Below are 15243 nucleotides of genomic sequence, written 5' to 3' on the forward strand. Positions count from 1 at the left end.
CCTGTTGCTACCATGGGCATTGTCCCCATTAGAGCAATGGGTAAGCTAGACTAAGCTTAAATAACCTTGATTGTGCCAGTGCAGTCCAGCAGGTACAGGACAAAGGTGCTGTCAATTCAGTCATGTGGTGAAGATTCACTCATGGCACAACAGACTGTGATGGACTCATGTGTGCCAAGGTAGTGGGGCCAGCCCTTATGCTCTAGGGTAACGTGGCAGTCTAGATCTGAATTTACTACAAAACCCCATTTTTCTCTTCTAGGGAGATTGGGAGGAAACCTTGTGCTCTTAAGTCAGAAATATCTTTTTTTAGCAACCTTGCCCCTGATAGCAGAAGCTGTCTATATAGTGTTTTACTCTTCTCTCTTACTAATGAATGAACAGGAAAGATTGTTCTGGATGTGACTCAACCTCAATTAACTTCAGTGATCAGGGATTATGCTGGTCCATTGGGTTTCTCTCAGATTTGGTGAGCTGCCAAAATTCATCATGGCAACATGAGGGCTTTTTACAAGTAAGGCTTGAACTTAAATTCATTCATTTGTCTTTCTTTCACTGGGAAGCCATACAATTACTTACACTGGCACCTGTAAACAGAATGGTGAGAATCCTTCATCAGTGTTTCTCTCCACAGCTTCCTTGAAAATATATCCCTCAATTTCCTGCTGCCCTAATCATTGGGGGAAGTGTTCAGCTTAAATTTTCTGGGTAAAGTTTAGTTCTTATGCTCACAGTTTCCTTCTAGAATAATGGCCTTCATGAGTAGCTCACTATGTAATTTCCTTTGATAAATTTTGCTTCAGTTCAAAGTGTTACATTTAATTTATATTACAGTAAGTACACTTGATCTTGAAGCTAAGAGGTTTCAGATCACTCTGAGACTTGGGGAGACATTTGAAAATCCTAGTGACAAAAGGCACAGAAAATCCTGGCAAAGCATTGGTTTGGAAAGACCAAATGAGCTGGCAGATTTCATTTGGCTCTCTTGTTGCTCTCGTTTGCTCTCTTGGGCTGACAAAAGGAGGAAAGCAGAAGGGGAGAAAGCAACAAAATCAACATCCCTCGAGGCTGAAATCTTCCTTTGATAGGAAAAGCAGTTGATGCTGCAGTCCAAATTTTCTTGCTTGATAAGGACAACCTCAAATTCCTTCTCAGGGGATTTCTTGTGGGGAGAAAAGTACTTGCTTCTGCAGCTGTGACCTTGATGCTTACATTGTCAGAGCTGCCTGCAAACTCAACCAGTTTTGAGCTAGAGGTGCCTGCCTTGGTCTGAATTGTGGACTTGATGTTGCTCCTAGGTGTGGGCTTCAGAACACAAGCTGCCTCCTCATCCACCAGAAAACAGCACTGCAGATTTCCTTCTGCTGGTGATCTCTTTTCCCTAAGAAAATCAAAACCAATCCTCTGCAGCAGCTGTTGTTTGTGGTGCATTAATGTTTGGTATGAATTAGTGTTTGAGCTTGGGCCAGTATTCTTATTATCCTTCCTTTGTCCTGATGTCCGAAATCTCCTATTTCATTCCAGATGCACGTCATTATCTGAATGCTGGCCTCACCTCCATGGTCACAGGGATTATTTTGTTGTGATTAGATAGTTGTAACTAGGATAATCCCCGTACTTTTTCACGCAAGACCAGTTCAGCGCCTCCCTGTTCTCCTCTCTTGCAGAAGCATAAATGCAGAGTTGCCTGGCCTTTGTTCATGGGGTGATGGTATGGAACAGCAGGGCTCCAACTGCAATTTTGGACAGTTCCCAAGCTATAGAGTCAGAATTTGTGAGGGTAGAAAGTTTAGTTACTGGTGGAGTGAGCACGTGCCTGTGTTTGTGTGCACTGGGAGCAGGCACAGGCTGGGGCTGGAAGGAGAAGTGCTGAGCAGCTGAAGGAGCAAAGCTTAGCACTGCCATATCCTGCTCTGACTGCTGCAGTCCCAGAGCCTGTGGCATCTGCCTGCAGCAGCTTGAGGCCATATAAAATGGGGACACACATGATGTTTCAGAGCTCTCAAGTAGGTACACACCAAATCTTAATTTTCTGTCCCTCATGATGTGTCTAGATCTGTGCTTCTGTGTGTGGATTCAGCAGGCTGTGGCTTATGGGCAGAGCTCCAGTGGTGTCTCCACAGAGCAGCTTGCTCAGTCTCTCTCTGTGGGGATGCAGGTGTGATGTGCTGTGCACAGTCCCACCTCGCTGGGAAGCCTGTGCATTTGCTGTGCCTCTGGAAATAGACAAAAACTGAGCCTGTTTACAGTGTAAGGGAGAGCTGACCACAGTATTACATGCTGCTCTTCTTTCAGGCTTTGTGGTGCAGCCTGAACACACAGGCTCTTCCAGTGCTGGATCAAGGAGGTGTTTCCAGCATTGTTTCTTGTGGTAACTTCCACATCCGAAGCTGCTTTTTAAGATCGTGTAACCCAAACTGAAAAATAAAATGCCCTCCTAAGAAACCAAACTTACAGAATAAAAGGAAATAAGATTTTGTTAGGGAAGGGTCTAGAGAGAAAAAGAGGAAAGATAAAAAGTATGCATAATCTTCTCTCCATACCAGTTTTATGCTCCCTCTTGGCAAGGGTGGGCTTGTTTGCTTTCTCCTGATGAAGTTAATATCTATAACCTCTCTCCAGATCCAGGATTTCCTGATTCACAGATGCTGTTGGGAGACAGAAGGCAGCTAGATGTCTCCACTCCACTGCAGTTCTCACCAGATTTTTTTATGGACATTGGCTCAGTTTAATTCCATCTCTTTCCTAATTCAGTAGATGTGAGGGAGGACTGCACCAAAGTCCTGTCTGAAATCTGTCATTTTCTCTCTCTTTTCCTGTGAGTTTGAACCCTTCTTCACCAACTCACAGCCTCCTTGTGATATGAAGACAATGCAAGATTTGTTTTTTTTAAGATCTGTGCACAAATCATAGAGATGCAAATGTACAAAGAGGAGAAACTGAACTTTTCTCAAAGGACACCTTAGTTCAGAGGTAAAAGAGTAGACTAATCTGTGCTCACTGTTCACCAGCTACTGAGGCGTGACATGTTCAGAGTTAAAAGGACCATAAGGATAACTAATGTCTTCCTGAATAGTGGAGCTGAGAGAATCCCTACTGCAAACTTCTGCAGCAAGATGACAGTATCTAGAAATATATCCAATCAGTCTTGAGTGGAAGACTCCAGATGGAGCAAACTGTGTCCAGGGAAGTGATTGCAAAGGCTAATTAGTTTCTCTCAAACTCTTTGTTTAGCTTTGTTTTTTCAGACACTGCATCCCAGTGTGACTCTTTAGTGTGTCTTATACTGCTTATTGTTAACAGGTTTTTAAATCAGTGTTAATGGAACTGAATTCAAAAGACTTACAGAAGCCTGTTACCTCAAGATGGTTCTCTTTCAACATTAACATTTATGAACTGAAGTGAAACAAAACAAAAAATTCAAGTACTGTTTGGCCTGTCAAGCTGTTTCTTAAAAAGTGATGGTAACTAGCATTGATGACATTATTATCCTCTATTTTACGTAGTTACAACATCTTAAAATATTACAGCAGTGCCAGCTGAGCTATAGTAACCATGTGTACATGCTCTTAATCCATGGCAAATGAGAAGGAATGATTGCTAAGTTGGCCTGCATAAGAAAGGTTATATATACATATATATATACAGTTATTTTCCAGTTGTTGTAGTCTCTACCAATTCATGTGACAACTGCAGTGACACACAATTGGTGACTGTGTCTGCTCCTTTGCCTAAAGTCAGTGACAAGCTGAATGACCAACAACTACATTCTGTCTAATATTTTTTTTAAATTGTCTCTACAGTAACTTTTTCCAATAATCTGGAACTTCCAATTGACTTTCCATTGACTTCAGTGCATTTTGGATCAGATGTTAAAATGAACATCTGGTTGCAAATTCATTAGCCAAGTCTGAACAAGACAGCCTCTGTGAAACAAATACCTTCAGACTTCTTGCCTTGATACTCTTGAACATCTTACTGTAGAAATGTGGTGGTCTCAGGAACTGTAGTGCAGCAGCTCCAACAGCAATGTCAGTGTGGTGGTGACAATGTGTTCACCTGCTGTTCTCTGATCCTGTTATTTCCTGTTCAGAACTACAGCTCAGCAGATTTCTGGCTGGGTCCCCTGATACAGGATTTACAGCTCAGCTGAGCTGATGTTGGTATTGGAAGGTTACCTTCTTAATTTCTTCTGTTCCCTTTAGTCAAGAAATTGTGCTGCATTTTTCTTCAGTGATTCCAGGCACTAGGAAGAGAGTTCTCCTGCTCTCCCACAGCAACAGGTCAGCAGCAGACACTGGCACCACTGTTTTTATGTAACTATTGAATCCTGTTTTAGAACTTGGAAGGGATCTAAGTTGTATTCTAGGCCTTGGGAGCTCATTTTATCTGCAAACGTGATACTTAGCTTTCTAAAATTCTCCCCAAGATGGGAGCCAGTCTGAGCTAGATATGTTTATATTTATTCTAAACACAAAGGCATATAAAAAAAGGGAAGTAAAATGTGACCCATTTAATCTATCCTTTTTTTCATTTCCTTCCAGTAGTTTGCATAAGCAGAAAAATACATGAGGACACAGGGGAAAACGGGCTTCTAAAGAACTTGCATTAATTTGGGGAAAAAAAATTAAAATCCCAATGCACATTAAGAAAGGCAAATTTGATAGTTCATTTAGTAAAGACATCAGTGCCTGTATACACAAAATTTTTATAGCTCTGTTGGATACCACCCTTTAAAAGTTTTAGTTGTAGAAACCATACATTTATAATTTTTGTTCTTTTCCTTTTTTGACAAATCTCTATTTAATCATTTAAAAATGCATGTGGTATATCTAGATCCCTCCTGGTGTTGATTTTTCTGACTAACAGTGCATTTATAGTTAAACAAGTGAGACATTTGGACTGTAGTCATTTTGATTTATAGCAGCAGGAACAAAGCGAGAGAGTACAGACGTCAGTGCTGCTGCTGCTGATCTGGCAACAGAGACTTCCTAATGTACAAATTACGTCTTTCACCACACAATTCCCTCTCTACCCTAGCTAGAGACAGGGAAGCATGCTTATTTAATGCAGTGTGTGCCATCTATACAAAGGTGTGTGTACAGTACTAAGTGGATGCTATGGTGTTCATTTGAGGCACACAGTTTATATTTCACTGTGCTTTTTAATTTTAAAATGAATTGTTCCATAATGGTAAATATGCAGTGATTCACTTTTCTAGCCTCTTACAGACAGGACAGACATGTGTGAGTTAAAGCTGGTTGTAGAGGTGGCTGTAGCACTTGACCCATAGAGTATGCAAGAAATTGCAGTGAAAATATTAATTCATTTTCTATAGATCACCAAACCAGCATGTGTTTCATTCACATCTGGCCCTGGGGAGGCCTTTGAATAACTGAAAGGGTGAAAGGCTCTGGATGTTCAGGCTCTGTACCACTATTTTGATAATTAATATTGCATATGGGTGGTGGAACAAAGAAGGACTCCAGAGGAGAGACTCTTGTCTCAGTGGTGGTGTTCCAAATTCCAGGGCTGAATGTAACTGCCTATACCTACCTATCTGCATGTAAAGATCCTGACAATTGTCCTTTTCAAATGGCATGAAATATTTCACTTACTGAAAACCAGACTCAACTCAGCTGGGTAAAGCAAAATCTGGCAGTCATCACACCCAGGGACCAGGCACCATGTGACTCTGGTTAATATGTGGCTGCATTTCATTAGTAGCTGGAGTGATTCCTGTGCATATAGCACCATAGCCTGTATATCTGCTAAGCCTTTCAAGCACTTCAGGATGAAAATAGCTCAATGCAAGATAATGGTCTCAATTTAGCACTGCAATCTGCAGGCAAAGACTTGGAGCAACTCCCCAGGCAGAGCAAAGGCTGACTGGTTTCAAATCCGCTTCTCCAAAGGCAGATCTATTGAGTGCAGTGCCTTGTTCTGTGCAAAAGGCAGGGAGCTACCCCGTCCATCAGGCAGGCACTCCCCTCTGCCATGCTGACAGGGAACAGGGACTATTTCTGCCTAGACAGGGGGCCCCTTCCTGCTCTGTGGGCATCATTGCACCGTCAGTACCGTGCAGCATGCACTACCCTTGCTCTCACAAGGTCACCTTTTAATGTGGGGAAATGAGCAGTAAAGTCACCCTTATTAATATGTGCTAGTGCATGCTATCTGTCCCATCTCACATTTACATACTTGGAGATTATTATTCATAATGTGAAAAATATGCACAAACCCATCCCGAGGTTGGTTTTGCTGCACTGGAAAAAAAAATAGGGGGGAAAAAAAAAAAAAAAAAAAGGAAAAAAACCCTCAACTTATGAGAAAGGAGTCACAGTGGTAGAATGGCAATGACTGTGGGTAAAGTCAGGCTTGTTGCTGTCCCTGGGACTCTGTGGGAGCCCTTCTGAATGCCTGTCTTTCCCCAAATGTCCTGGGGCAGATTGCTGAGCTGCTTGCTTCATATCTAGTATAGTAAGCCAGGGCTTGGTTGAGATCCTGAAAGCCCCTGTCCTGCATAGCTTCGTGGTCTATCTGTTATATGGATAGCTATTGAACATCCTCACTGACACAATCAAGTTAAATACAGCTGAAAAAAGAAGTCATGTAAATGCAGTTTTATGTATAAGCCAGGTATTAAAAGCTATGAGTGTGTTCTTGTTGCTGTGGGGATTCCTATTGCCATCCAGCACTGTTTTTATGACACTGGATTTGGAAATTTTTTGTGGGATTTTTTTGTTTGTTTTTATTTTTATTTTTGTTTGGCTTTTTTTTTTTTTTTTTTGTTTGTTTTTGTTTGTTTTTTGCTGTGCATAATAAAAGAAAATAGTAAGTTTCAAGTGCACAGTGAAGCTCTTGCTGTGCACAAGTTATTCAGTTGGTAGATTTCCTTCTCTCTTCAGAAATTTAGTTTGTGGTCTAATTGCTTACACTTTTAAAATCGGTTTCTCTTGTATTTAGGAGCACAATGGTTATTCAAAGTAGCTGGAGCTACAGAACCAAACTGTCTAACACTTTTGGGATTTGGATTGACAGGAAAAAAAAAATTGCTATCATGTAATTGTTAATGTGCCCAGCCCTGAGCTGGAGGGGAGCAGGGGTAAGTGCAGCTGGGAGGAGGCAGAAATGGCTGTGCCTGTTACCGCTGGGACTTGGGCAGCACCAGACTCGTTTGCAGTATGAATTAATATAGTCTTTAGGCTGCTCTAATTTATCCAGCCAATCTCGACCTCGAAGGACCTTTATCTGCTGGGGAGGTGCCAGGAGGTGGAAGCCAGTTTCTGGCTCCCTGCATGGCGGCAGCAGGGAGGTGCAGGATCTGTTCCAGCTGTTTAACGTCACCAAGGATTCCTGTATGAGAGGGCAGCGCTGCGCCAGCATCACAAGCCAGCTTCGCAGCAGCTTGGCACTGCTGCAGATGAGCTGAATTGAAACGGGGCAGGGTTTGGCCAGAGCGTGGCTGTGCATGCTCTGCCAGCCAAATCCGGTGACGCTTGAATTCACTGATTGCCATTGACTTTAATAGGACCGGGATATTGTCCTGTCCGCCGAGCTAAGCACAGCTACATTCTGAAATAGGGCAAGGCCTGACCCACAGAAACGCGGGGAGCTTTGCCATGAAATCCTCCAGAGGAAAAGAAACGGGGTGGAAGGAGACAGTTGGGAAGAAAATGCAAATAACTAAGTTTTAGGTTTAACTATGCCCTCAAGCCTTCCCTCTGACCTTGATGTGCAGAAGAGGCACACAGACAGGCGGCTGGGGTTATGTGTGCAACTGAGGACATGCACAGAGCAACCATTTTATAAACCATTATTCTTCAGAGCCCAGGACTTGATGATTAATGGGAGGGGGTGGTGAAGGCAGTGGCAGGAGAAGAAATAACGGTGGGTGTGCGGATAATGTACAAATGCTGAGTGAGTGGGCTATTAAACAAGAGGGGGAAAAAAAAAAAGCTTGCTTTTCTGGGAAGAGAGGGAAATCCGTTATGATATAGTAAGCTGAGTGTCTGCTGGTGCAGCCTCCTGATTCCAGTCTGTGCTGCAGTGACAGGAGAGAAGGGGGAGAAAATCGGGGGTGGGGAAGGTGTGCGTGGGGGGGGTCGGCACCTGAGGAGACCCGTGCCTGGAGGGACACGGGACGCGAGTGAAATACATAAAATAGCAATTATTCCTCAAATTATTAATTTTTAAAATAAAAGGAAAAGGGAGGGTGGAAATCCCCTCACACAAAGGAACCTCAAACGCGCCAACAGCACCGGCTTCATGAGCGGGGATCATAAGTAAATAAATAAATAAATGCCAGTAAGGCATCTCATTGAGGGGAAAAAAAAAAAAAAAAAAAAAAAAAGAGGCAGAAGAGAATTAAAAAATAAGAAAGGGCTCGGCGGGAGCGGCAGGGGGGTGGGGAGCGGGAGCGCAGGGCCCCGGTGCGTGTCGCTGAGGCAGCATTGACGCAGGCAGCTCTGACGGCAGCAGCCGCCGCGGGCGGGGGGAATGGGAAAGGGGGAGGGAGAGGGAGAGGGAGGGAGCGCCGCGCTCTGTCCCCCCATCCCCATCCTCAGCTCCCGCCCGCCCTGCCCTGCCCAGCGCTGCGGTGAGCTGCGCGCATCGCCGCCTCGCTGCGCGGCGCTTTTCCTTGCTGTTTTCTGCACCCCCTTCCCCATCCCCGAGTCGAGAGTAGGGGCTGTGCCCCTCCCGCCCGGCCCCGCGGGCTCACAGCATCAGCCTTGGTGGATGCGAGCGGGGAAGGCTGATGGCTGTGGGTACGGAGTGTGGGCTGTCTGGGAGTTACTGCTTCACAACTTGGGAAGCAAACGAAAACAGCCTGCTCATCCCCTCTCTGCGAGTTTGTTTCTTGCAGCTTATAGGGAATTTGGGGTTTGTGGCCTTCAGGGATGAGAAATACATCTTTCCTGCGAGTTTCTCACGGATTTTCTTGTACAGTCTCTCTAAGATGCAGAGAAAAGCAATGATTGTATTGCTGATAATACCAACACTTAGGGTTTGCTTGTCTTTGCAGCTGACTTTTTCCTTGGTTAAGAAAGAAGAGCCCATATCCCAATCTCAGGTATTTTTCTGCAGCTACAATGTAGTCATTGGGATTTTCCCCTCAGCAAGTTTGCAGATGACACCAAGCCAGTTGGTGCTACTGACACACCTCAAGGATAGGATGTTATCCAGAGAGAGCTGGACAGGTGGGCCCATGGGAATCTCATGCAGTTTAGCAAGACCAAGGGCAAAGTGTGGCACCTATGTTGAGGAATGAACAGATTGAAAGTAGCCCTGCTAAGAACTGGGGATGCTAAGTGCTGGTGGGTGAGAGGCTGGACATGACCCAGCAGTGTGTGCTCACAGCCCAGAAAACCAATTGTATCCTGGGCTGCATCCAAAGCAGCGTGGCTGTCAGGGGTTGGAATTCTGCCCCTCTGCTCCACTTTGGTGACACCCCACCCACAGTGCTGCATCCAGCTCTGGGGTCCACAGCACAGAAAGGACATGGACCTGTCAGACTGAGTCCAGAGACAGGTTGATCAGAGGGATGGACCATCTCTGCTATGAGGAAAGGCTGACAGAATTGAGTTTGTTCAGCCTGCAAAGGAGAAAGCTTTAGGGTGATCTAATTGTGGTCTTCTAGTATGTAAAAGGAACCTAAAAGAAGGACAGAGAGGGAGTTGTTACAAGGGCATGTGTTGAGAGGATAAGGCAGAATGGCTTCAAACTTAGAGTAGGTTAAGATTAGATATTAGGAAAACAATCTTTACTGCAAGGGTAGTGAGGCAATAGAGCAGGTTATCACAGAAGTTGTGGATACCTTGTTTCTGGAAGTGTTTAAGGTCAAGTTGAATGGAGCTCTGAACAACCTGGTCTAGTGAGAGATGTCTCTGCCCACAGTAGGAGGGTTGGAACTGGATGATCTATAAGGTCCCTTCAAGTCCAAGACATTCTATGATTCCATGACTTGTCTTCGGGACCAGGAGAGTTTCACAAAATGGTGAAAGGTGGCAACAATAAACCTTTTGCTGTGGTTCCCTGCCTTTAGTGTTCCAATGACTGTTAAGCAACCCTGAAAATACTTCCTTGTCTTAATGTCTGATGCAGTGCTGTTCACAAACATTACTTAGAAAGGACCTCATATGTTGGGATCATCAGTCTGGTAACTTTCAGCTCTCTATTCACTGCAACACTTTTATGAAAAGGGCCATGCAAGTAAAGAATTTCTCCCCCTCTGACAAGCAGGATGCTTTCTGAAGGGAAACAAAAAAAAAAAAACAAAAAAACAACAACAACAACAAAAAAAAAAAAAAAGAAAAAAAAGAAAAAAAAAAAAAAAAAAAGAAAAAAAAAAGTGATGCACAGGCCCTGACAGGAAACTGGCTGTTGGTGTCAGTGTCCTAGCCAGTGTCAAACCATGCAGTATGTTACTTCTCCCTCATGCAGGCAGGGCATGAATAGGAGCTCATGTCACCTGATTGTACTCTCACAACCATCAGAGCAATTTGGGGGGCTTTTTTTGGTCAAATGTGTAGATTAACACTAGTGAAAGAGGAGAATCCTTTCTTTCCTCCTCTGTGTTCTCCCCAGAAAGGTCTCTGTCCTGTGTTCTACTAAACCTGTGAAAGCAAAACTTCTACAAAAAAATTCTGTTCTTGAAGAAATGAGGATTGCTGAAGGCTTTTATGGAGCTTTTAATTCAGAAGTTTTATCTGGAACATTGCTTAGAGTTGTGACAGAATAGTGGTGGTTTTTGTTCTTCCTGCTTTACATTTTCACTTTTACACAGTTTCAAGTAGTGAAGTGGATGAACTAGTCTAACAGTTCTTTCAGATAGTTGCAGTGGGCTTGAATGATCATACAAAAATAAGTGAGGGGATAATGTTTTGATTTGAAAAAAAAATCTCCAACACAAAAAACTTCCCAAAAACCCCAGTGTGTTTAGAAAAGTCTGAATCAGTTCCCATTAGGTTCACTAGTGAAGATGAAAGTGAAAAGAAGTTACAAAGCAGAATTAGAGGTTCAGGTGAGGAGCAGCTTCAGCCAAACTCCTGCTCAAAGCCAAAGCTGAGGGATCAGACCAGGCTGCCCTCTTCTCTCGTGCACAGTAGTTTTAGAGCATGTCTAGCAGAGCTGCCACCAGTGACAGATTTGAATCTCAGGATCCAGATCCTTCCTTTTCTCACTTATACTAGTTTTGTGCTTTCTGGGAGTAGATGGAGTTAATCCTGCCCTATATTAGAAAAAGGGGTAGAAAAAACTAGCACTGTTGAATCAAAAGGGAAAAAAATTATTTGTGTATAGTCACTGAATTGCCTCTTAAAGACTATAAATATTTAGTTCTACCTTTTCCTTTAAATTTACAGTGTATTTTGATAGTATGCAACATTTAGTGGATTTTTTTTAGTTATTTATTTTTTTCTTTCTGCTACCAAGTATATGCAGATGGAAATACTGTCAATTATCTTTTGAGAGACAAAACCATAAGGGTAGAAGATTACAAATTTAATTCTATAGCAAATAGGAGTTGCATGTTTCTCACAGAACTTGGCTTTATTCTGAATTCCTTAAATAGAGAGTTAAAAATTATTGAAAATATAGAAGGGAGCTTATCTTGTAGAAACATGCAGTTGGAATTGATTTTTTTCCCTCCATCTTTCACAGAGTATTGTGAAGAAACAAAAACCTGTAGCTTGGACACTGTGGGGGGATTTAAAAGTATAACTCTTGTGAACCACTGGGATAGTTGAGATGACATAGCTTAAAAGCAGAATGAGAGCTGAATGAATAGTAAGAGGAAATTGTGTGATTTTTTCCAATACTGCAACTACTTATTTAGACTAAAATATTGTCATCCCTCTACAGTCTTGAAGTTTGTTTTCTGGTTGGTTTTTTTTTTGTTAGTTTTTTTTTTTAACTGAAAATCAAGGATAATCTGATTCTCAGTTGTGTCTGCTTATTCCTATAGAAATTATATGAAATGAAACATGGGTTTTTACCCAGATGAATTTGAGACCTCACTGCTTGAAACATTTGAGTATGAGAGGCATCAAGACAGGCTGTGTGCTGGCCAGAGGAAGTGGGGAGGCAGAGCAGGTAAACCACCTTGGTGTACCCCCCTGGCACTCCCCAGTGCAGCCCTGCAGGTCTGGGCTGTTCTTCACTGCACAGGGATGCTTCCCTGCCTGCCAGCCTGATGCTGTGCTGCCAGAAGGTAACAGAGTCCTGAGCTGGCAGCTCCTTTCCTACCACAGACTCTGCCAGCAGCCCCCAGGGGCAGGCAGGGGTCTCTGTGTCTTGCCATAGAGATTTTGAACTGTAAAGAAGGCTACAAGGAAGAGGGCTATAGAAGTAAATAAAATAAATGAAGAAGAAAGGTCCTGGATCTGTGTAAGAGAGCATGATGGAAAGTGGCAGGGCCACAGCCCAGTGTGGCAGTGTTTGAGGACCAGAGAACTTTGCACACAGTTTTCTCCTATTCCAGCCCTTTTGGTTACCTAAGGTATGACAAACTGGTTTTCAAGCATGGAGTGTTCCACATACCCCCATGATCACAGAAACTCTCAGTACCTACCTTCTGATGCTGGGCTAGAGTCTAGGGAAGCTAGAAACATTTCAGTGGAATGATCCAGCGTGTCTTTTACAAAATGAAACATATTTACAGTTTAATCACCATGAAGTCATAGACACTGACAAGGCAGGTGGGTGCTTCCTCTACTGGCTAGGGGGTGTTGGATATTATCTCCTTGAAGAAAGGGATTTGTGGAATTCCTGCTATAGAAATAGAGGAGAAGGAGAAAGAGATGGAGAAACTGACTTAGTCCTACCTTTCTTTTGTGCTGAATTTCATGTGAAACTTCTCTGTAAGAGTTGTGCTTTCCACCTCCCTCCTATGAATTGTTAAATTAGGAGATCAAAAAGGTGGTCATTTTCATAGCACAAGAAACAGGGAACTGCGTCAGTCCTGTGAGTTTTCTTTGTGTTATGTGTCAACTTGCATTGTATGTAATGTCAGTGCAGTGGGGCTACTTGATCATTATTACTACTGCAAATTAGCTTGGGCGGGGGAAAAATGACAGATATGGTGATAAGTTCTGGGTTTTGTTTTTAAATTGGGAAAGTGGATGAAACAAAAGAATATTTGTTTGAGAGAGGTTTCAGTTCTAAACCTGCACTAAAACTCTCTTTGTGGTCTTGCTCAAATCACTTGGTGAAACACACTGTGATTTTCAGTCCTATCAAATAGTATCTTACTGTGCAAGAATTCCCACTGAAAGCATTGGAACTATCCAGGGATTAAGGCACTAATCAAATGTGAATAAAGATGATAGGTGAAGAGTCTGTTCTATCTGCTGCTGTTTCCCAACTTATAAAATGAGGATAAAAAAATACTCCAACTGTTCTGGGTTACATTAGCTCATGCTAGCAAATCACAAACCCAAATGCTCTACAAATAAGGATTCTGTCAAGAAGTGCATGAGTGTATTCACAGTTCAGGGACACATACAAAAAACCAGCTTTGAGTTGGGAGAGGGCTTTTGCAAGAAATAGGCATTAATGATACAGATATCTTCAATATCTGAAATGCTGTGTTATAAATACACCTCATAAGTACCTACAAAGAAAAAAATTCCAAACAGCTTGGGAGAAGTGATAGTGTGGCTGCAGGAAAGAACTGATTCTGTCGTTGTGTTGTTTGTTACATACTCATTAAGTATTGCTGGGCCAAACAGTTCTGAACTGAGTTAGCCATGTGAGAAGTAAGAAAAAGCAAGTTTGCAGTATGAGCTCTCCCTTGGTCTTTATGACCATTGGGTTTGGTTACTTGCTGAGTCTGTACAATGTGTATTGTACTGAGATGTGTTTGCCTTGACCAATTGCTATTCCTATGTCCTCTAAAGTTTTAATTGTGTGTATCTTTAAAATACGCTGTGTTCAGATTGACTAGTCACTGAAAACCACCATGAATGGTCCTTTGTGAACATGACTGACAGGCTAGGCTAGCAATGCTTTAAAATCTAAAGCAAAAAGCAGAGTGTTTGCAAACTGAGCTATATTTATTGAGGACATTTTGCCTGATGATTTCATTTATTGACTCATGTGACCAAACACCCAAGTCTAAATCAATAAACCTGAAAACACTTCTAGTCTATCTTTGTGTACAACTGACTGACTTACCTCCAGGTCCCATGGCTGAATTCTGAAAACTCAAAGGGAGGGATGACAAAATGCAATGTAAAGATTCCTATTTGCCTTTAAAGGGTTTAGATCAGGACCACCTTCTCTTCTAGTGAAAAGACTTTGGGCATTATATACTGAATGCCACTTACTTCAGTTTGGTGATGTAAGGCCACCGTAAGAAACAGTTTATTTAATTTTATCCAAATGAAGTTATTGCAGTCACTGAACGTGGATAGCATAGAAATTATTGAGTAATAGCATAACAATTAGTCATTTCTCAGGGCATTAAAATTAACTAATATCAGAGCTCATGATTAGGCATTTTTCCTCAAGGCCTACCTATGTGATAGGTAATCACAGTGCCAGGAAGGGAAGGAAGGGAGCATTCTTTTGGAGGTGGGAATGATTACTACTAGAATTCTTGAATATAAACACTGGTAAATTATTTCCAAGTGGTACTACCACCACCACAGAAGTCTTTGCTTTTCTACTCCAGGCCTTGCTAGTCAACCAGTAACATGCCATCATCTCATCTTCTCCTCAATTTTTTTTGTTTCCCTCTAAGAATGTCCCAAAATGATTTGAAGTGCACAATCTAGACTGTGAATTTAGAAAGTCAGCCTTGGTATAGAACATGGAAACTGGTACTACATTCCCTTTACTTCTTCCTCCCTCTTTCCTCTTGTACGTATGGAACTTTGTAACATGGTTTTAGTGAGCATGGTGGTATTTGGTCAAAGGCTGGACTTGATGAACTTGGAGATCTTTTCCAGACTTAATGATACTCTATGTCAAAAGTTTTTAAGTATAGAAAGGGCAATGGTCCTTATCTTGTATGTAGTGAGAAGAAATTGTTTTAGTAAGTGCTAAAGTGACTGAATGGAAAGCTTTTCTTTGGCAACATCTAATAGAGAGGATGGAATAAAATCTCAAAGGGATTAGTTAGACTTAGTTTGGCTGGATACAACCTCAGAGATTATTGTTTGTAGATTTATCTTGTTCACCCCAAATCCTCCCCACAGGAGATGATCTATTCTGTATTTCCATCCCTGATTTCCATGATAC

Source organism: Oenanthe melanoleuca, chromosome 3, assembly GCF_029582105.1.
Source record: "Oenanthe melanoleuca isolate GR-GAL-2019-014 chromosome 3, OMel1.0, whole genome shotgun sequence".
Lineage (NCBI taxonomy): Eukaryota > Metazoa > Chordata > Aves > Passeriformes > Muscicapidae > Oenanthe > Oenanthe melanoleuca.